The sequence below is a fragment of the Oncorhynchus kisutch genome, linkage group LG17 (assembly GCF_002021735.2).
Source record: "Oncorhynchus kisutch isolate 150728-3 linkage group LG17, Okis_V2, whole genome shotgun sequence".
NCBI lineage: Eukaryota > Metazoa > Chordata > Actinopteri > Salmoniformes > Salmonidae > Oncorhynchus > Oncorhynchus kisutch.
In genome coordinates, this window is record NC_034190.2 from 8,873,086 (window position 1) to 8,895,467 (window position 22,382).

Sequence of the window (22,382 nt, forward strand, 5' to 3'; positions counted from 1 at the left end):
CAGACCGAGCTTTGCTGATCACAGACAAACATATCTACAAACTGAACCCCAAAAAACAGTTTTAAAGTGTTGAAAAGACTGCCTCTAGAAGTGGTGAGTATACTCTTCAAGTGTGCCCCGTCCAGTGATGAAAGCCACCTTACTCCAGCCCATGAGTTACCTCTTTACATCCACCTACATCCGTTGCCTGGGTATTACTTACAGACATGGGATACGTCCAAAATGGTACTCTTTTCCATATATAGTGCACTACTTTTGACCAGGATCCACTATGTAGGGTATAGGGTGCTGTTTGGGATGTACTCATGATCAATGGCCTCTGTCTGTCTGTGTGAATTAGTGACCCCAGAACAGAGGTTGAGGGAAGCAGGGAGAGGGGGGGGGGGGGAGAGTGGGAGGGGACGGGAGGGAGAAGGAGGGAGTGGGGGGAGAAAATGAGGGGGGGGGGGGATGGGGTAGGGAGAGTGTGAAGGAGAGAGAGGTGGGGAGGGGGGGTGCGAAGGAGAGAGAGGTAGGGGGAGGAAAGGAGGGAGATTGGGAAGGAGGGGGAGGAAAGGAGGGAGATTGGGAAGGAGGGGGGAGGAAAGGAGAAAGAGAGGGGGAGGAAAGGATGGTAGAGGAGAGGAAGGAGGGAGAGGAGGGAGGAATTGAGGCGAGAGTGGGAAGGGGGGAGTGATAGTGGGAAGGAGGGGGGAGGAAAAGAGGGAGAGTGGGGAAGAAAATAGGGAGAGGGGGAGGAAAGGAGGAAGAGTAGGGAGGAGGGAGATTGGAAAGGAGGGAGAGTGGGAAGGAGGGGGAGAGGAAAGGAGGGGAGAGGAAAGGAGGGGGAGAGGAAAGGAGGGGTAGGATTGAGGGAAGGAGGGGTGGAGGGAAGGAGGGAGAGTCGGAAGGAGGGGGAGGAGATGAAAGGAGGAGGAGGAGTGAGGGAAGGAGGGAGGGAGAGAGGAAAGGAGGGGGAGCAGTGAGGGAAGGAGGGAGGGAGGAAAGGAGGGGAGGAGTGAGGGAAGGAGGTAAGGAGGGAGGCAGATGGGAGAAAGTGTGAGGTGTGTGATCTACATTTCGTGGTCCTGATGATGGAGGGGAGCAGTACGATGCTCCACAGATGTGTGTTGCGCTGCATTGACAGTCAGTCAGGGAGAGGGCCACAGTACTTACTGTACACACAGTGTGTTTTACTCTGAAGCTGTCCATGTTACAGAACACACTGTAGGTTGAGGTAACAAGGCAGTTAATTATACAGTATTACATAAAGAGCTGAACACCAGTTAGGATAGAACACAACCAACACAGCTGAACACCAGTTAGGATAGAACAAGCAACACAGCTGAACACCAGTTAGGATAGAACACAACCAACACAGCTGAACACCAGTTAGGATAGAACACAACCAACACAGCTGAACACCAGTTAGGATAGAACACAACCAACACAGCTGAACACCAGTTAGGATAGAACACAACCAACACAGCTGAACACCAGTTAGGATAGAACACAACCAACACAGCTGAACACCAGTTAGGATAGAACACAACCAACACAGCTGAACACCAGTTAGGATAGAACACAACCAACACAGCTGAACACCAGTTAGGATAGAACACAACCAACACAGCTGAACACCAGTTAGGATAGAACACAACCAACACAGCTGAACACCAGTTAGGATAGGACACAACCAACACAGCTGAACACCAGTTAGGATAGAACACAACCAATACAGATGAACACCAGTTAGGATAGAACACGACCAACACAGCTTAACACCAGTTAGGATAGAACACAACCAACACAGCTGAACACCAGTTAGGATAGAACACAACCAACACAGCTGAACACCAGTTAGGATAGAACACAACCAACACAGCTGAACACCAGTTAGGATAGAACACAACCAACACAGCTGAACACCAGTTAGGATAGAACACAGCCAACACAGCTGAACACCAGTTAGGATAGAACACAGCCAACACAGCTGAACACCAGTTAGGATAGAACACAACCAACACAGCTGAACACCAGTTAGGATAGAACACAACCAACACAGCTGAACACCAGTTAGGATAGAACACAACCAACACAGCTGAACACCAGTTAGGATAGAACACAACCAACACAGCTGAACACCAGTTAGGATAGAACACAACCAACACAGCTGAACACCAGTTAGGATAGAACACAACCAACACAGCTGAACACCAGTTAGGATAGAACACAGCCAACACAGCTGAACACCAGTTAGGATAGAACACAGCCAACACAGCTGAACACCAGTTAGGATAGAACACAACCAACACAGCTGAACACCAGTTAGGATAGAACACAACCAACACAGCTGAACACCAGTTAGGATAGAACACAACCAACACAGCTGAACACCAGTTTAGGATAGAACACAACCAACACAGCTGAACACCAGTTAGGATAGAACACAGCCAACACAGCTGAACACCAGTTAGGATAGAACACAGCCAACACAGCTGAACACCAGTTAGGATAGAACACAACCAACACAGCTGAACACCAGTTAGGATAGAACACAGCCAACACAGCTGAACACCAATTAGGATAGAACACAACCAACACAGCTGAACACCAGTTAGGATAGAACACAACCAACACAGCTGAACACCAGTTAGGATAGAACACAACCAACACAGCTGAACACCAGTTAGGATAGAACACAGCCAACACAGCTGAACACCAGTTAGGATAGAACACAACCAACACAGCTGAACACCAGTTAGGATAGAATACAACCAACACAGCTGAACACCAGTTAGGATAGAACACAACCAACACAGCTGAACACCAGTTAGGATAGAACACAACCAACACAGCTGAACACCAGTTAGGATAGAACACAACCAACACAGCTGAACACCAGTTAGGATAGAACACAGCCAACACAGCTGAACACCAGTTAGGATAGAACACAACCAACACAGCTGAACACCAGTTAGGATAGAACACAACCAACACAGCTGAACACCAGTTAGGATAGAACACAACCAACACAGCTGAACACCAGTTAGGATAGAACACAGCCAACACAGCTGAACACCAGTTAGGATAGAACACAACCAACACAGCTGAACACCAGTTGGGATAGAACACAACCAACACAGCTGAACACCAGTTAGGATAGAACACAACCAACACAGCTGAACACCAGTTAGGATAGAACACAACCAACACAGCTGAACACCAGTTAGGATAGAACACAACCAACACAGCTGAACACCAATTAGGATAGAACACAACCAACACAGCTGAACACCAGTTAGGATAGAACACAACCAACACAGCTGAACACCAGTTAGGATAGAACACAGCCCTACCGTGGGAAGAAACAGTTGAGTTATGAAGTTATCCAGAGCAATATGACTTTGTTTGACTGTAGTATGGCTGAAAAGTAAAGTTATGTACTGTAAATCACATTCAACTTTGGGTTTGATTTAGAATGTATGAATGACAGGATAGCTGAACACATTTTGGTTTAAAGTGAGAGTGGCTCACAACTGTTGTGTGATTCACAACATTTACAGTGTAGTTACAGTGTAGTTACAGTGTACTGCTAAAATAAAGGTGAAGTAAATATAACCAATAGTTGTCATGGTACTGTACAGTAACTCATCATGGCCTAGCATTGAAAGAGGCTGTAGGATTCAATCTCTACTATTCTGACGACAAACTACACTATAGTACCACCTCATCACTGTTAATCATGACGCCCAACTACAGTATAGTACCACCTCATCACTGTTATTCTTGACGCCCAACTACAGTATAGTACCACCTCATCACTGTTAACCATGACGCCCAACTACAGTATAGTACCACCTCATCACTGTTAATCATGACGCCCAACTACAGTATACTACCACCTCATCACTGTTAACCATGATGCCCAACTACAGTATAGTACCACCTCATCACTGTTAACCATGACGTCCAACTACAGTATAGTACCACCTCATCACTGTTAATCATGACGCCCAACTACAGTATAGTACCACCTCCTCACTGTTAACCATGACGTCCAACTACAGTATAGTACCACCTCCTCACTGTTAACCATGACATCCAACTACAGTATAGTACCACCTCATCACTGTTAACCATGACATCCAACTACAGAATAATACCACCTCATCCATCACTGTTCTGTACTTAGACTATGATATTGTACTGTGTGTTATCTTATGACCGGGACGAGGCTATTTAGCTCTGCACTATTCTATGCCATGTATGTGGCTGTGTCCCAAATGCCAGCTGATTTCCTATAAACCGCACTACTTTTGACCAGAGCCCTATGGAGAACCATAAGGGAATAGGGTGCACACCTTGATGCCACACTGTGTGTTAAGGTATGACAGGGACTAGGTCATGTAGCTCAGGGTCAGCCCTGTCTTATGTAGTGGAGGCCAGGACAGATAGGACAGGGTGTCCTAGTCCCATTGTTCCAGCCTTGACAGGCCTGACACTACAGGGTCATAGGCAGTACAGTAACGTCTAGGCTGTTTGGTTGTAGGATTAACCTGTGTTATGTTTGCTTGTATTCATCCAGCCAGCTGTAAGAGGTTTAGCACCAACCCGACTGTCTCTTTCTCTCACACGTGTGTACACTTTCTCTCTCTCTGTCTCTGTCTGTCTCTCTCTCTGTTTAAATCTGACTGGTTCACTAATCATGACCTAATCTCCCCTAATACACACACACACACACACACACGCAGCATGGATAGAGAGCGTAAAGTACTAGACCGATATAAAACCCTGCAACTTATCCAGAATGCCGCAGCCCACCTGGTGTTCGACCTTCCTAAATTCTCCCATGGCACCCCGCCGCTCCGTAAGCTCCACTGACTTCCAGTCGAAGCTCAAGAGGAACTGCCCCTCCCTACCTTCAGGCTATGCTCAAACCCTACACCCCAACCCAAGCACTCTGTTCCGCCACCTCTGGTCGCTTGGCTCTCCCACCCCTAGGGGAGGGGAGCTCCTGCTCAACCCAGTCTTCTATGTCCTGTGACTGTACCCAATTCGCTAACCGCTAGGCTATCTACTGCCATGAAGAGTGGAAACAGAAATGTTCCCTGGGAGGGAGTTATATACCTGTGACTGTACCAGAAAGTGTTACCACTACACCACTGCTCTGTGTGTATGTATGTATCTGAGTGTGAACCTGTGTGTGTGTGTGTGTGAGTGTAGCTTACCTCTTTCTACTCCCCCAGATAACAGGCCTGAGTGTCACTGCAGGCGTTGACCAGATGGTGGCGCTACACACTTCCTCCCAGGATGATGTTCTTCTCTACATCCAGAGAGGGGAGCTGTGCCCTGACCAGGATCGCATCGGGGAGCTGGTGGGAACGCTCATCGACCACTTCACACGGTCAGTGGCCACGTTCAGGGGGTGTCGGGTTGGGTAAGACCAAGCTGCACTGGGCTGGCCTGGTTAAGCATTCACCGTAGTCAGTGACGACATGTGTTAGCATGATCAAACCTCCCTGAACAAGGATTGAGACTGGGATTGTGTTAGCATGGTCAAACCAGCCTGAACAAGGATTGAGGCTGGGATTGTGTTAGCATGATCAAACCAGCCTGAACAAGGATTGAGACTGGGATTGTGTTGAGACTGTGATTGGTTTAGACTACAGCTCTTCCAGGGCTTTTCACACTAGCCAACTGTTTCAAGACAAGTTGTACTGAGCTGGCCTGGTTAGGCATTCACCATAGTTGCTGAAACCTGAAAAGCTGATCAGGACAATGTGTAAAGAAAATACCACAGTCAGCACGGTTTGGTTGGGGTCAGCAGGATAGCGTAAATGGGGTATCAATGTCAAACTGAATTAAAAACTTATCTCAGGGACCTCCAGAGTCTAAGGCACTGCATTGCGGCAAGTAACCTAATGGTTAGAGTGTTGGGCCAGTAACCGAAAGGATGCTAGATCGAATCCCAGAGCTGACAAGGTAAAAATCTGTCCTTCGCCCCCGAACAAGGCAGTTAACCAAATCAAATCAAATCAAATCAAATTTATTTATATAGCCCTTCGTACATCAGCTGATATCTCAAAGTGCTGTACAGAAACCCAGCCTAAAACCCCAAACAGCAAGCAATGCAGGTGTAGAAGCACGGTGGCTAGGAAAAACTCCCTAGAAAGGCCAATACCTAGGAAGAAACCTAGAGAGGAACCAGGCTATGTGGGGTGGCCAGTCCTCTTCTGGCTGTGCCGGGTGGAGATTATAACAGAACATGGCCAAGATGTTCAAATGTTCATAAATGACCAGCATGGTCGAATAATAATAAGGCAGAACAGTTGAAACTGGAGCAGCAGCACAGTCAGGTGGAAGTTGAAACTGGAGCAGCAGCATGGCCAGGTGGACTGGGGACAGCAAGGAGTCATCATGTCAGGTAGTCCTGGGGCATGGTCCTAGGGCTCAGGTCAGTTGAAACTGGAACAGCAGCATGGCCAGGTGGACTGGGGACAGCAAGGAGTCATCATGTCAGGTAGTCCTGGGGCATGGTCCTAGGGCTCAGGTCCTCCGAGAGAGAGAAAGAAAGAGAGAAGGAGAGAATTAGAGAACGCACACTTAGATTCACACAGGACACCGAATAGGACAGGAGAAGTACTCCAGATATAACAAACTGACCCCAGCCCCCCGACACATAAACTACTGCAGCATAAATACTGGAGGCTGAGACAGGAGGGGTCAGGATTTGGGTTGGGTTTGGGTTTGGCCTGCCGGGATTATCTTGTCCCATCGTGCTCTAGCGACTCCTTCTGGCAGGCTGGGTGCCTGCAAGCTGACCTCGTTCGCCAGGTGTACAGTGTTTCCTCCAACCCATTGGTGCGGCTGGCTTCCAGGTTAAGTGAGCAGTGTGTAAAGAAGCGGCTTGGCAGGGTCATGTTTCGGAGGACGCATGGATTTTGACCTTCGCTACTCCTGAGTCCGTAGGAGAGTTGCAGTGATGGAACGAGACTGTAACTACCAATTGGATATCACGAAATTGGGAGAAAAAAGGGGTAAAAATGTGTTTATATATATAACTTTATATTGATAAGTCTGAATCTTATGTCTGATTCATAATGGCATTTGTCTCTGTCATAGTTTTGAATCAGATTCGTGGCATTAATCACTGCCATATTTAAATGTATAATCATTTGTTGTTGTCAGGCTGATTTTCATGGCCATCCAGGGTTCAGGTTGTGTTTAGGATCAGCTTTCCCTCTCCCAATCCTGACCTGAACCATTTGAACCAAAACTGACCAAAACTGACCTCAGATCAGCGTCTAGGGGCCTCAGATCAGCGTCTAGGGGCCTCAGATCAGTGTCTAGGGGCAACATCACCCTGCACCCCAACAGGCAGTTTTGAGGACCAGCCAGCAGTCTCTCCACTAAGCCTATGGTCTTCCAGCAGTCTCTAACAGCACCCATCCCAAATTGATTGGATTCCTAAATCTTAATCTTCAGATCCAGTCAGGGCCATACTGATTTAAAGGATTGGACCCTTTTTTTTCAATATTCGCCTAAAATTACATACCAAAATCGTACTGCCTGTAGCTCAGGACCTGAAGCAAGGATATGCATATTATTGATACCGTTTGAAAGGAAACACTTTGATGTTTGTGGAAATGTGGATATTAATGCATGAGAATATAACACATTGCATCTGGTAAAAGATAACAGAAGAAAAGAATAAGTATATATCTTTTTTTTTTTTTCATCTTTGAAATGCAAGAGAAAGGCCAATATATGACTTAGGAATCTAGGCGCAATTTAGATTTTGGCCACTAGATGACAGTGTACGTGCAAAGTTTGAGACTGATCCAATGAACCATTGCATTTCTGTTCAAAATGTTGTATCAAGACTGCCCAAATGTGCCTAATTGGTGTATTAATACATTTTCAAGTTCATAATAGTGCACTCTCCTCAAACAATAGCATGGTATTCTTTCACTGTAACAGCTAGTGTAAATTGGACAGTGTAGTTAGATTAACAAGAATTTAAGCTTTCTGCCCATATCAGATATGTCTATGTCCTGGGAAATGTTCTTGTTACTTAAAATGTCATGCTAATTACATTAGTGTACGTTAGCTCAACTGTCCCGTGGGGTGGGGCACCGATCCCGTAGAGGTTAAAAACACCAGAGACCTTACTCCTACTTCTTCTCATTGTAATGTGAAATGTTTGTTTTTAGTGCTAACCTCTGAATCGTCATTTACACTGTCCAAATATCACCTCATGTACTGTAGTTACAAATTCCTCATGTCCCATTAGCCCATGATTATCAGTCATATGTTTTTAATGTCACACATCAATGGCAGGTCTGTGTGGGATACAGGATCAGTCTTGTCTGTGCAGCAGCCTGCCACCTCATTAATATAATGGTATCTTCTGCATTTTCTCACAATATAGATAGAGACCCCCTGGGGAGAGGCTTATAGGACCACAGTCAGCTGGTTGGTAGCTGTACCAGGCTGTGTTTTGGAGGATTTTTATGTGTGTGTGTGTGTGTGTCTGTGCGTTTGTGTGTCCTGGTGTTGTCTATGGGTCTGGGTTTGTGTTGGGCGAGGGAGTCGGTCAGTCAGTGACACGGGGCTCACACCAGCAGCGGTCTGTCTCTTGCTGCTGATCGAAGCAGCGGGCGCCAAAGAGAGAGTTAGAGCGGTGGCCATTGAGAAAGGCTAATCAGTTGGTTCAACTGCCTGCGTGACCCCTGTGTGCCTTTCTTTCCCACCATCTAGGGGTCATGACCCCTACAGGTTCTCATCAAAAGAGAGAATTGGAGACTTTGAGTCGAGGGCTTGGGGGTTGCCGACTACAGAAGTGTGTGTGTGTGTGTGTGTGTGTGTGTGTGTGTGTGTGTGTGTGTGTGAGGGGGTGAGTGTGTGTGAACATGTGCGAGGTGGAGGAGCAGAGCAGCAGATGACAGTACAAACAAGTTATTTTCCCACTCCCTCTCCCTCTCTTTTCATCAATCCCTTCTGCCAGGAAGTCAGTCCCAAGACCACTAGAGTCATCCCCCAGTCAGGCCTCTTCTCACGTGGCTGTGGAGAAAGGTTTGGTCTGAGAGTGAGTCATTGGAGCAATCGTGTTACCAGTCTGCTTCTCTCTGCCCCCAAGACAAACATTGATGCTTATTATGTAGTGTGTGTGTGTCTCAGTGAGAGAGTAGAGCTGTTTCAATCTGGGTCAATGTCATCAGGTGATGTGACTCCAATGAAGACAGGCTGTCTGGTTCACTGTCTTCTTCCATTCCTCTTCTTCCCTCTCTCTTCCTCCTCCATTCCATCTCTCTCTCTCAAATCAATTCAAGGGGCTTTATTAGCATGGGAAACCTATGTTAACATTGCCAAAGCAAGTGAAGTAGATAATATACAAAAGTAAAGTGTCTCTCTCTCTCTCTCAAATCAAATTTATTTATATAGCCCGTCGTACATCAGCTGATAACTTAAAGTGCTGTACAGACACCCAGCCTAAAACCCCAAACAGCAAGCAATGCAGGTGTAGAAGCACGGTGGCTAGGAAAAACTCCCTAGAAAGGCCAAAACCTAGAAAGAAACCTAGAGAGGAACCAGGCTATGTGGGGTGTGGCCAGTCCTCTTCTGGCTGTGCCGGGTGGAGATTATAACAGAACATGGCCAAGATGTTTGGGGTTTTAGGCTGGGTTTCTGTACAGCACTTTGAGATATCAGCTGATGTACGAAGGGCTATATAAATAAATTTGATTTGATTTGATGTTCAAATGTTCATAAATGACCAGTATGGTCAAATAATAATAATCACAGGCAGAACATTTGAAACTGGAGCAGCAGCACAGCCAGGTGGACATGATGACTCCTTGCTGGGGACAGCAAGGAGTCATCATGTCAGGTAGTCCTGAGGCATGGTCCTAGGGCTCAGGTCCTCCGAGAGAGAGAAAGAAAGAGAGAATTAGAGAGAGCATACTTAAATTCACACAGGACACCGGATAAGACAGGAGAAGTACTCCAGATATAACAAACTGACCCAAGCCCCTCGACATATAAACTACTGCAGCATAAATACTGGAGGCTGAGACAGGAGGGGTCAGGAGACACTGTGGCCCCATCCAATGATACCCCCGGACAGGGCCAAACAGGAAGGATATAACCCCACCCACTTTGCCAAAGCACAGCCCCCACACCACTAGAGGGATATCTTCAACCACCAACTTACTTACCATCCTGAGACAAGGCCGAGTATAGCCCACAAAGATCTCCGCCACGGCACAACCCAAGGGGGGGCGCCAACCCAGACAGGATGACCACATCAGTGACTCAAGCCACTCAAGTGACGCACCCCTCCCAAGGACGGTATGAAAGAGCCCCAGTAAGCCAGTGACTCAGCCCCTGTAATAGGGTTAGAGGCAGAGAATCCCAGTGGAAGGGAACCTGCCAGGCAGAGACAGCAAGGGTGGTTCGTTGCTCCAGAGCCTTTCTGTTCACCTTCACACTCCTGGGCCAGACTACACTCAATCATATGACCCACTGAAGAGATGAGTCTTCAGTAAAGACTTAAAGGTTGAGACCGAGTTTACGTCTCTCACATGGGTAGGCAGACCATTCCATAAAAATGGAGCTCTATAGGAGAAGGACCTGCCTCCAGCTGTTTCCTTAGAAATTCTAGGGACAATTAGGAGGCCTGCATCTTGTGACCGTAGCGTAAGTGTAGGTATGTACGGCAGGACCAAATCAGAGAGATAGGTAGGAGCAAGCCCATGTAATGCTTTGTAGGTTAGCAGTAAAACCTTGAAATCAGCCCTTGCCTTGACGGGAAGCCAGTGTAGGGAGGCTAGCACTGGAGTAATATGATCACATTTTTTGGTTCTAGTCAGGATTCTAGCAGCCGTATTTGGCACTAACTGTAGTTTATTTAGTGCTTTACCCGGGTAGCCGAAAAGTAGAGCATTGTGACAAAAGCATGGATAAATTTTTCTGCCACATTTTTGGACAGAAAGTTTCAGATTTTTGCAATGTTACGTAGATGGAAAAAAGCTGTCCTTGAAACAGTCTTGATATGTTCTTCAAAAGAGAGATCAGGGTCCAGAGTTACGCCGAGGTCCTTCACAGTTTTATTTGAGACGACTGTACAACCATTAAGATTAATTGTCAGATTCAACAGAATCTTTGTTTCTTGGGACCTAGAACAAGCATCTCTGTTTTGTCCGAGTTTAAAAGTAGAACGTTTGCAGCCATCCACTTCCTTATGTCTGAAACACATGCTTCTAGCGAGGACAATTTTGGGGCTTCACCATGTTTCATTGAAATGTACAGCTGTGTGTCATCCGCATAGCAGTGAAAGTTAACATTACGTTTTTGAATGACGTCCCCAAGAGGTAAAATATATAGTTAAAACAATAGTGGTCCTAAAACGGAACCGTGAGGAACACCGACAGTTGATTTGTCAGAGGACAAACCATTCACAGAGACAAACTGATATCTTTCCGACAGATAAGCTCTAAACCAGGCCAGAACTTGTGCGTGTCTCTCGCTCTCGGTCTCTCTGTCTCTCTCTCTTGTCTCTCTCTTGTCTATCTCTGTCTGTCTCTCTCTCTCTCTTCTCTCTCTCTCTCTCTCTCTCTCTCTCTCTCTCTCTCTCCCTCTCTGTCTCTCCCTCTCTGTCTCTCTCTCTCTCTCTCTTGTCTCTCTGTCTCTCTCTCTCTCTCTCTCTTGTCTCTCTCTTGTCTCTCTCTCTCTCTCTTGTCTCTCTGTCTCTCTCTCTCTCTCTTGTCTCTCTTGTCTCTCTCTCTCTTTCTTGTCTCTCTCTATCTCTCTTTCTTGTCTCTCTCTCTCTTGTCTCTCTCTTGTCTCTCTCTCTCTCTTGTCTCTCTCTCTCTCTCTTGTCTCTCTCTTGTCTCTTGTCTCTCTCTCTCTCTCTCTCTCTCTCTCTCTCTCTCTCTCTCTCTCTCTCTCTCTCTCTCATCTCTCTCTCTTTCTCTCTATCTCTTGTCTCTCTCTGTCTCTCTCTAACATGTCTCTCTCTCGCTTGTCTCTCTCTCTCTCTTGTCTTTCTCTCTCTCTTTCTTTCTCTGTCTGTATGTCTCTGTCTCTCTCTCTCTCTCTCTCTCTCTCTCTCTCTCGCTCTCTCTCTCTCTCTCTCTCTCTCTCTCTCTCTCTCTCCCTCTCTCTCTCTATCTCTTGTCTCTCTCTCTGTCTCTCTCTAACTTGTCTCTCTCTCGCTTGTCTCTCTCTCTCTCTTGTCTTTCTCTCTCTCTTTCTTTCTCTGTCTGTCTGTCTCTGTCTCTGTCTCTCTTCTCTCTCTCTCTCGTCTCTCTCTCAATTCAATTCAATTCAAGGGCTTTATTGGCATGGGAAACGTGTTAACATTGCCAAAGCAAGTGAGGTAGACAACATACAAAGTGAATATATAAAGTGAAAAACAACAAAAATTAACAGTAAACATTACACATACAGAAGTTTCAAAACAGTAAAGACATTACAAATGTCATATTATATATATATACAGTGTTCTAACAATGTACAAATGGCTAAAGGTGTTTGTTCTTCACTGGTTGCCCTTTTCTCGTGGCAACAGGTCACAAATCTTGCTGCTGTGATGGCACACTGTGGAATTTCACCCAGTAGATATGGGAGTTTTTCAAAATTGGATTTGTTTTCGAATTCTTTGTGGATCTGTGTAATCTGAGGGAAATATGTCTCTCTAATATGGTCATACATTGGGCAGGAGGTTAGGAAGTGCAGCTCAGTTTCCACCTCATTTTGTGGGCAGTGAGCACATAGCCTGTCTTCTCTTGAGAGCCATGTCTGCCTACGGCGGCCTTTCTCAATAGCAAGGCTATGCTCACTGAGTCTGTACATAGTCAAGGCTTTCCTTAATTTTGGGTCAGTCACAGTGGTCAGGTATTCTGCCGCTGTGTACTCTCTGTGTAGGGCCAAATAGCATTCTAGTTTGCTCTGTTTTTTTGTTAATTCTTTCCAATGTGTTAAGTAGTTATCTTTTTGTTTTCTCATGATTTGGTTGGGTCTAATTGTGCTGCTCTCCTGGGGCTCTGTAGTGTGTGTTTGTGTTTGTGAACAGAGCCCCAGGACCAGCTTGCTTAGGGGACTCTTCTCCAGGTTCATCTCTCTGTAGGTGATGGCTTTGTTATGGAAGGTTTGTGAATCGCTTCCTGCTGTTAATAATAATGCAGAGGATTTTCCCAAGGTTACTGTTGACACATATTCCACGGTAGTTATTGGGGTCAAATTTGTCTCCACTTTTGTGGATTGGGGTGATCAGTCCTTGGTTCCAAATATTGGGGAAGATGCCAGAGCTAAGTATGATGTTAAAGAGTTTTAGTATAGCCAATTGGAATTTGTTGTCTGTATATTTGATCATTTCATTGAGGATACCATCAACACCACAGGCCTTTTTGGGTTGGAGGGTTTTTTATTTTGTCCTGTAACTCTTTCAATGTAATTGGAGAATCCAGTGGGTTCTGGTAGTCTTTAATAGTTGATTCTAAGATCTGTGTTTGATCATGTATATGTTTTTGCTCTTTATTCTTTGTTATAGAGCCAAAAAGATTGGAGAAGTGGTTTACCCATACATCTCCATTTTGGATAGATAATTCTTCGTGTTGTTGTTTGTTTAGTGTTTTCCAATTTTCCCAGAAGTGGTTAGAGTCTATGGATTCTTCAATTGCATTGAGCTGATTTCTGACATGCTGTTCCTTCTTTTTCCGTAGTGTATTTCTGTATTGTTTTAGTGATTCACCATAGTGAAGGCGTAGACTTAGGTTTTCCGGGTCTCTCTCTCTCTCTAACTTGTCTCTCTCTCGCTTGTCTCTCTCTCTCTTGTCTTTCTCTCTCTCTTTCTTTCTCTGTCTGTCTGTCTCTGTCTCTGTCTCTCTTCTCTCTCTCTCTCGTCTCTCTCTGTCTCTGTCTCTCTCTCTCTTGTCTCTCTCTTGTCTCTCTCCCTCTGTCTCTCTCTCTCAATCTCTCTTGTCTCTCTCTCTCTCTCTCTCATCTCTCTCTTGTCTCTCTCTCTCTTGTCTCTCTCTCTCTCGTCTCTCTCTTCTCTCTCTCTCTCTCTCTTGTCTCTCTCTTGTCTCTCTCTCTCTTGTCTCTCTCGTCTCTCTCTTGTCTCTCTCTCTTGTCTCTCTCGTCTCTCTCTTGTCTCTCTTGTCTCTCTCTCTTGTCTCTCTCTCTCTTGTCTCTCTTGTCTCTCTCTCTTGTCTATCTCTCTTGTCTCTCTCTCGCTTGTCTCTCTCTCTCTTTCTTTCTCTCTCTCTCTTTCTTTCTTTCTCTGTCTGTCTGTCTGTCTGTCTGTCTGTCTGTCTGTCTGTCTGTCTGTCTGTCTGTCTGTCTGTCTCTCTCTGTCTGTCTCTCTCTGTCTCTCTCTGTCTCTGTCTCTCTCTGTCTCTGTCTCTCTCTGTCTCTGTCTCTCTCTCTGTCTCTGTCTCTGTCTCTGTCTCTCTCTCTGTCTCTCTCTCTGTCTCTCTCTCTCTGTCTCTCTCTCTGTCTCTCTCGGTCTCTGTCTCTGTCTCTGTCTCTCTCTCTCTGTCTGTCTCTGTCTCTGTCTCTGTCTCTGTCTCTGTCTGTCTCGTGTATTGGGGGGTTTAGGTCCCTTATGAACCGTCTGTGGAGACAGCTGGGAGTGTGTTACACGACAAGGACTGAGAGGACTGAGAGTAACGGTTTGGTCAGCCCATGACCTTCTGTCTTCCTTCTGCCCTCCTTCACTCTCTCGCTCTTCAGAGGACGTTTTGACCTTATCTGACTCTGGTCAAGATCAGTGGTAGACCTTACAGACCTAAATGGTTATGAGGCTCTCCGCTCTTTCCGTTTTAGGTTGTGAAAGGCATCATCCTATCCTGAAATAGCCTGTTCTTCCTCCTCCTTCTCCCTCAGTGGCTGTCCTTGATAAACTTCTGTCCTTGTTGAGAGAGGCGAGCCATGGCCCTCCCTGCCACGGAAATGGGGGCAGTTCTCTGTTTCTCTCTCTCTCTGTCTCTCTGTCTCTCTCATCCTAGGCCTTGTCTACATGCAGGGTTGATCCTTAAAATCACATATCAAGTATGAGAACTGTGGAAACCTTCTCACACACTCCTCCTCTCCGACATGAATTAACAGGAGGAGAAAAGTGAAGTCCTAATTTGTCAGTCATTTCTAAAATCTAAAAGTGAGTGTGCCAATTCTGCAAGGAGATTCCAAAGTTAAATTTAGTCAATGGACAGAGATTTATCAATGGAACTTATATACCCTTGATGGAATAGTTTCAACTAAAGATATATATTTTTAAAACAAGCAGGGGGGAGAGAGTGAGTGAACCAGCTCTGCCATCTTTCCATGAGAATGTTTTCACATGTTCACATCAAACAGTTCAGCTGCATTTCACACAGACATTCTGACCGCAGCAGCAGCTCCTAGGAAGCTGCCATCTCCCAGTTCATTCCTGGTAGCCTAGTCGGACAGCAGACATTCTGACCGCAACAGCAGCTCCTAGGAAGCTGCCATCTCCCAGTTCATTCCTGGTAGCCTAGTCGGACAGCAGACATTCTGACCGCAACAGCAGCTCCTAGGAAGCTGCCATCTCCCAGTTCATTCCTGGTAGCCTAGTCGGACAGCAGACATTCTGACCGCAACAGCAGCTCCTAGGAAGCTGCCATCTCCCAGTTCATTCCTGGTAGCCTAGTCGGACAGCAGACATTCTGACCGCAGCAGCAGCTCCTAGGAAGCTGCCATCTCCCAGTTCATTCCTGGTAGCCTAGTCGGACAGCAGACATTCTGACCGCAACAGCAGCTCCTAGGAAGCTGCCATCTCCCAGTTCATTCCTGGTAGCCTAGTCGGACAGCAGACATTCTGACCGCAACAGCAGCTCCTAGGAAGCTGCCATCTCCCAGTTCATTCCTGGTAGCCTAATATCATCTTCAATCTGACTGTTGCAGTGTGACACTCTATATTCCCTCTCTCTGATTGACTTGAGTAGTGAGGCAAGCTGCTCTTATCTCTGAGGTGTGTGCGTGTGTGTGCGTGTGCGCGAGTGATGTTCTATGGCATCCAAGACTACATTAATCGGATCCAAGAAAATGATTGAAGCTAATGCTATTACTCACCGCGGTATGGGGGCACATATTTATGGTTCAACCTAGCATGTAACAGCACACCTAACTGGTATACAGGTTTGAATCCGTTCTCGCACAACATGTGGTGTTTCTGCTGTTTCGGCCAACGTGAGTCCTTGTTTTTGCTCCTCAGAATACATCCTCTAATGTACCCGGTAGCAGCACAGCTAATAGGTATAAACAAATACACATTACATTACATGAGTGCCGGATAAAGGGACATTTAAAAAAAACAAATGTCGTTCATATTCATCCTCTCCAGCACCACCCCCCAACCACATACCAGTAGGTGAAAATGACACCTTTATAGAGAGCAAGATAAGTGTTTCCAATCACATCATCAACCAGTTAGAAGACAATTAGTAGGAAAAGCCTACTCATAATTGGTTAAAATAACACGATGCACAAAGGATGATGTCATTGGAAACAATTATCTCCCTCCATCTTTTATTTTTTACTACAAAACACAGAACCGCATCACTTCCACACATGTTAATGTTGCTGGAGATGTTGTTTATTTATGTTAATTTGAGTCCATGATCAGAAAACGTGGTATTTGTTTTGTCATGTTAATACATATTAGACTATATTAACAAATACATGTGTCATTTTAGTCATGTAGTAAACGCTGTTATCCCAGAGAGACTTACAATTACTGCGTCCATCTTAACACATCTAGGTGGGACAACCACATGTCACAGTCATAGTAAATAAAATGTTCCTCAATAAAATGTATTATCAGCAAGGTCAAAGATAATGGGAGGGGGGGCACTCAACATGTGGTGTTTTTGCTCTAACCTACACGAGTAATTGTTTTTTCTCCCCCAGAATGCACCCTGGGGAGACTCAAGATGCTGGGGCCAGCTGGTTGAGATTGGTCTTTGTTGGTGGTGATGACGACATTGCTACGTCAAGGTGCGGTTTGGCCAGTCTGGTCCTCCGTGCCAAAACAAGCACCCTGCCCATCCGTTGGGAAGTCCATGTGTTCGGCACAACGTGGTGTTTAGCAGTACCGGCTTACATTTTAGTGTATATGTATGTAGGTTAAAGGGCCAGTTGGTTGAGATGGGTCTCTGGTGCTGGTGATGATATTGATGTCGACCACAATGCTACATCAGTGGGAAGCTGGTTGGAGGGCTGTCTGGTGCTGGTGATGATATTGATGTCGACCACAATGCTACATCAGTGGGCAGCTGGTTGAGATGGGTCTCTGGTGCTGGTGATGATATTGATGTCGATCACAGTGCTACATCAGTGGGCAGTTGGTTGGAGGGCTGTCTGGTGCTGGTGATATTGATGTCGATCACAATGCTACATCAGTGGGCAGCTGGTTGGAGGGCTGTCTGGTGCTGGTGATGATAGTGATGTCGACCACAATGCTACATCAGTGGGCAGTTGGTTGGAGGGCTGTCTGGTGCTGGTGATGATAGTGATGTCGATCACAATGCTACATCAGTAGGCAGCTGGTTGGAGGGCTGTCTGGTGCTGGTGATGATAGTGATGTTGATCACAATGCTACATCAGTGGGCAGTTGGTTGGAGGGCTGTCTGGCCAATGGCTGTCCGTGTCTTAACAAGCCCCCTGGCCCATCCTCTGCCCAGTCTAACACCCAGATAGTATCCTCTTCCTACCCGACTTACACTGCCCTCTCTGTAGAGGCCGCAGATGCTGCCGTTGCCCCAGCGATGTTTACCAGGCAGCTGAGGAGGAAGTGTGAATTTAGATTGCAGGCGGAATCATGGGCTTTGGGGCGGGCTGCTTTGGGGCTTGGGGCGGGCGGCTTTGGGGCTTGGGGCGGGCGGCTTTGGGCATGCACTGCAGCCTCAATTAGCCTAGCTAGCCAACTTTAGCACGCTTAACTAGCTTCCCCCGGTTTGATACAGTCAATAGAGGTACTACATAATCTTATTGGATGATGAATAACCTAGCTATGGCAGCTACTAGTAATGAGTCGGCTTGGTTGGTTGGTTGCTGTGTCTCATATCTCACTCCCTGCTACCCATGTTACTCACAGTACGGCCCATCCCCCTCCTGGTAGAGCGGAACATATCTCCCTCTCTGCTACCCATGTCACTCACAGTACGGCCCATCCCCCTCCTGGTAGAGCGGAACATATCTCCCTCTCTGCTACCCATGTCACTCACAGTACGGCCCATCCCCCTCCAACTTTTTGGACCCATGAAGACCTCTAGTGCGAATGAGTTGTTTTACCACTCTGGTACTATGGTGTGAATTAGTTGTTTTACCACAGTGGAACTGTGGTGTGAATGAGTTGCTGTGCTACTCTGTACTGAGGTGTTAAACATGTCCCAGGGCCTGTTTCTCACCTGTGAAAGTGAATCTCTGAAGACCAAGAAGTAGAGAGGGTAGTTCCATGAGATAAAGACATGATGAATTGAGGAACAGTCTGGGTCTTTAGCGGTCTGGTAAACTACCATCATTCATCTTTCAAACACTCAGGAGATTCCTGTCCAAAAAACTGTCTATCCATGACCTCTTACATCCAGCTTTAAATGACTCTTCCATGATGACCTCTTCATCCAGCTTTAAATGACTCTTTATTTCCTACTCCATCACTGTCTCTCATGGTGGAATAGTTGGTTAGGTAGAGGGCCTGTCTCTCACGATGGGATAGTTGGTTAGGTAGAGGGCCTGTCTCTCACGATGGGATAGTTGGTTAGGTAGAGGGCCTGTCTCTCATGGTGAAATAGTTGGTTAGGTAGAGGGCCTGTCTCTCATGGTGAAATAGTTGGTTAGGTAGAGGGCCTGTCTCTCATGGTGGGATAGTTGGCTAGATAGAGGGCCTGTCTCTCATGGTGGGATAGTTGGTTAGGTAGAGGGCCTGTCTCTCATTGTGGGATAGTTGGTTAGGTAGAGGGCCTGTCTCTCATGGTGGGATAGAGGGCCTGTCTCTCATGGTGGGATAGTTGGCTAGATAGAGGGCCTGTCTCTCATGGTGGGATAGTTGGCTAGATAGAGGGCCTGTCTCTCATGGTGGGATAGAGGGCCTGTCTCTCATGGTGGGATAGTTGGCTAGATAGAGGGCCTGTCTCTCATGGTGGGATAGTTGGCTAGATAGAGGGCCTGTCTCTCATGGTGGGATAGTTGGCTAGATAGAGGGCCTGTCTCTCATGGTGGGATAGTTGGCTAGATAGAGGGCCTGTCTCTCATGGTGGGATAGTTGGCTAGATAGAGGGCCTGTCTCTCATGGTGGGATAGTTGGCTAGATAGAGGGCCTGTCTCTCATGGTGGAATAGTTGGTTAGGTAGAGGGCCTGTCTCTCATGGTGGGATAGTTGGTTAGGTAGAGGGCCTGTCTCTCATGGTGGGATAGTTGGCTAGATAGAGGGCCTGTCTCTCATGGTGGGATAGTTGGCTAGATAGAGGGCCTGTCTCTCATGGTGAGATAGTTGGCTAGATAGAGGGCCTGTCTCTCATGGTGGGATAGTTGGCTAGATAGAGGGCCTGTCTCTCATGGTGGGATAGTTGGCTAGATAGAGGGCCTGTCTCTCATGGTGGGATAGTTGGCTAGATAGAGGGCCTGTCTCTCATGGTGAGATAGTTGGCTAGATAGAGGGCCTGTCTCTCATGGTGGGATAGTTGGCTAGATAGAGGGGTCGACCGACTGACAGATATGCTGCTTGATCCCCTTCTGACGGCCAATTATACCTGCCTGGATGAAGAGAGTGATGAGGGGAGAGAGTGAAGGGAGGGATGAGGAATGAGGGGAGAGTGGGAGGAGGGAGGGATGAGGAGTGTGAAGGGAGGGAGCGGTGGAAGGGATAGAGGGATGAGGGGAGCATGTGTAGGGGATGAAGGAGTGTGGAGGGAGGGAGAGAAGAATGAGGGGAGTGTGAAGGGAGGGAGGGGGGAGGGATGAGGGGAGCATGTGAAGGGAGGGATGAGGAATGAGGGGAGAGTGGGTGGAGGGAGGGATGAGGATGAGGGATAGGGAGGGAGAGAGGGATGAGGGAATAGAGTGAAGGGAGAGGGGAGAAGGATGAGGAGAGAGTGAGTGGAGGGAGATAGGGATGAGTGGAGAGAGAGAGAAGGGAGGGTTGAGGGGGAGAGTGTGAATGTGAATGTCAGTTTAGTGAGTTTTTATTTTTGGGGGGATGAGTTTGTTCTAATTTTTATCTTATTTAAACCATTCAACCACAAAGCAACATACTTGTATTTCTGGGGCACACTCTTTTAACACCCCATGGACACATTGCTATAAATAACCTTGCCTGCCATGGTTTTCTTCACAGACAGATAGTGTTACAGCAAGTGCTATGGAGGTGCTATGAGGGAGATGCTGCTAGGTAGGTTTCTTTTCAGTTTGTCACAGAGAAATCACTGGCTGGAATACATGTAGAGAAATTACAGGGAAAATACTCTGTTTTAGAGAAAGTAGCTGTAGGGCAGGCATCGTGGTGACTCGGTAAGAAACCCAGACAGCCGCTGAGCCCCCTGGTCGTGAGCTGAGTCTTCAGGACCTGGTAGTGTAGTCATCAGGCTGTTCTGAAGTCTGTTGTTGTTAATACTAGGAGTGGCAGTCATCACAGTTGCAGCCCAGATCCCATCAAATTATTCACAAAGCGTCTCAGAGTAGGAGTGTAGATCTAGGATCAGTTTTTCCGTAACGAATAGGATTGCATGGACATGGGATCCTGATCCTACTCTTAGATGCGTATGAATATGTGCCTTGATACTGTGAGGTGATCTGAGAGCCCCTCTAACAGGCAGCTAACGACTTGGAACCCATTGATACTGTTGGGATGAGGAATCATTGTCTGTCATGTTGTTTTCATAGGGAAAGGTGTATGGCAATGTGTGAATCAAATGAATATGATGTGTTCTCAAAACACAAGGTGTAGTTAGCCTGGTCCTGGATCTGTTTGTGCTGTCTTGCCTACTGGGACCAGGCTACAGTGTTGACCCTGCTGTCACGCCTACTGGGACCAGGCTACAGTGTTGACCCTGCTGTCACGCCTACTGGGACCAGGCTACAGTGTTGACCCTGCTGTCACGCCTACTGGGACCAGGCTACAGTGTTGACCCTGCTGTCACACCTACTGGGACCAGGCTACAGTGTTGACCCTGCTGTCACGCCTACTGGGACCAGGCTACAGTGTTGACCATGCTGTCACGCCTATCCCCTCTCTCCAGCGCTCAACGTTGATGGTCTACTAATCACCGGCCCTGGCAAGCATTATTACACACCTGGTCCCCATCATTACACACACCTGGTTCCATCATTACACAGACCTGCTTCCCATCATTACACACACCTCCTCCCACCATTACACGCCTGGTTCCCATCATTACACACACCTGTACTTCATCATTACACACGCCTGGTTCCCATCATTACACACACCTGTACTTCATCATTACACACACCTGGTTCCCATCATTACACACACCTCCTCCCACCATTACACACCTGGTTCACACCTCCTCCCACCATTACAAGCCTGGTTCCCATCATTAGACACACCTGTACTTCTTCATTACACACACCTGGTTCCCATCATTACACACACCTGTACTTCATCATTACACACACCTGGTTCCCATCATTACACACACCTGGTTCGCATCATTACACACACCTGTACTTCATCATTACACACACCCAATTTGCCTTGCATCTTTGTAATTAAACTCTCCTTCTGCTCCTGCTTCCTGACTCCCTGTGTATACATGACACCTGTAGAACGCTGTTCCACCCTTCTGGACTTGTGTTAAAGGATGTGTTACCTTGTCAGGTTGTATTGGTTTGTTTCATAAGACTTTGATTTCCATAGATGTTTTGTTTGTCAGCGACGTGATGTAATATCTTAAATTGTTGAAGAAAGGCTTGGTTTGGGCCAACGATGATAATAATATATGACTGACCACCTTGATTCGGTCTTAGGTAGCAAAATGTTGTTTTTTTACATTGGATAAAAGTAGAGACTCAGAAAATGCACTGCAGTTGAGGAACAATGGGAAAGTAATTCTGCTTTGAAAGTTGATAAACTTTTAAGAAAATGGCCCTTGAATGTTTTGGCATACCTACTTGAGAGCTTTGCTTTGTCGACACCCATTCAGCATTATTCACACCCTCTTAAGCTTTAGTCCCACCCATCTCTTTAAGGATTCACATGTGAGGCCATGTGGTAAACAAATGCTATATCACATAAAATGTTTATTTGTCATATAAAAGGTGTAAACGCTACAGTGATAGTACTTGCATAGTAGCAATATCAAAAACAAAGTGTCCAGATAAAAATATTTTATAAATATTTAATTGTTATTAGATTACGA

The 22,382-nt window shown here is 46.5% G+C and overlaps 1 pseudogene; it reads left to right on the forward strand.

Annotated features, from left to right (window-relative positions):
* The window catches only part of LOC109908418 (unconventional myosin-Ig-like), a 79,668-nt pseudogene that overhangs the window by 46,125 nt on the left and 11,161 nt on the right, over nucleotides 1-22,382 (forward strand).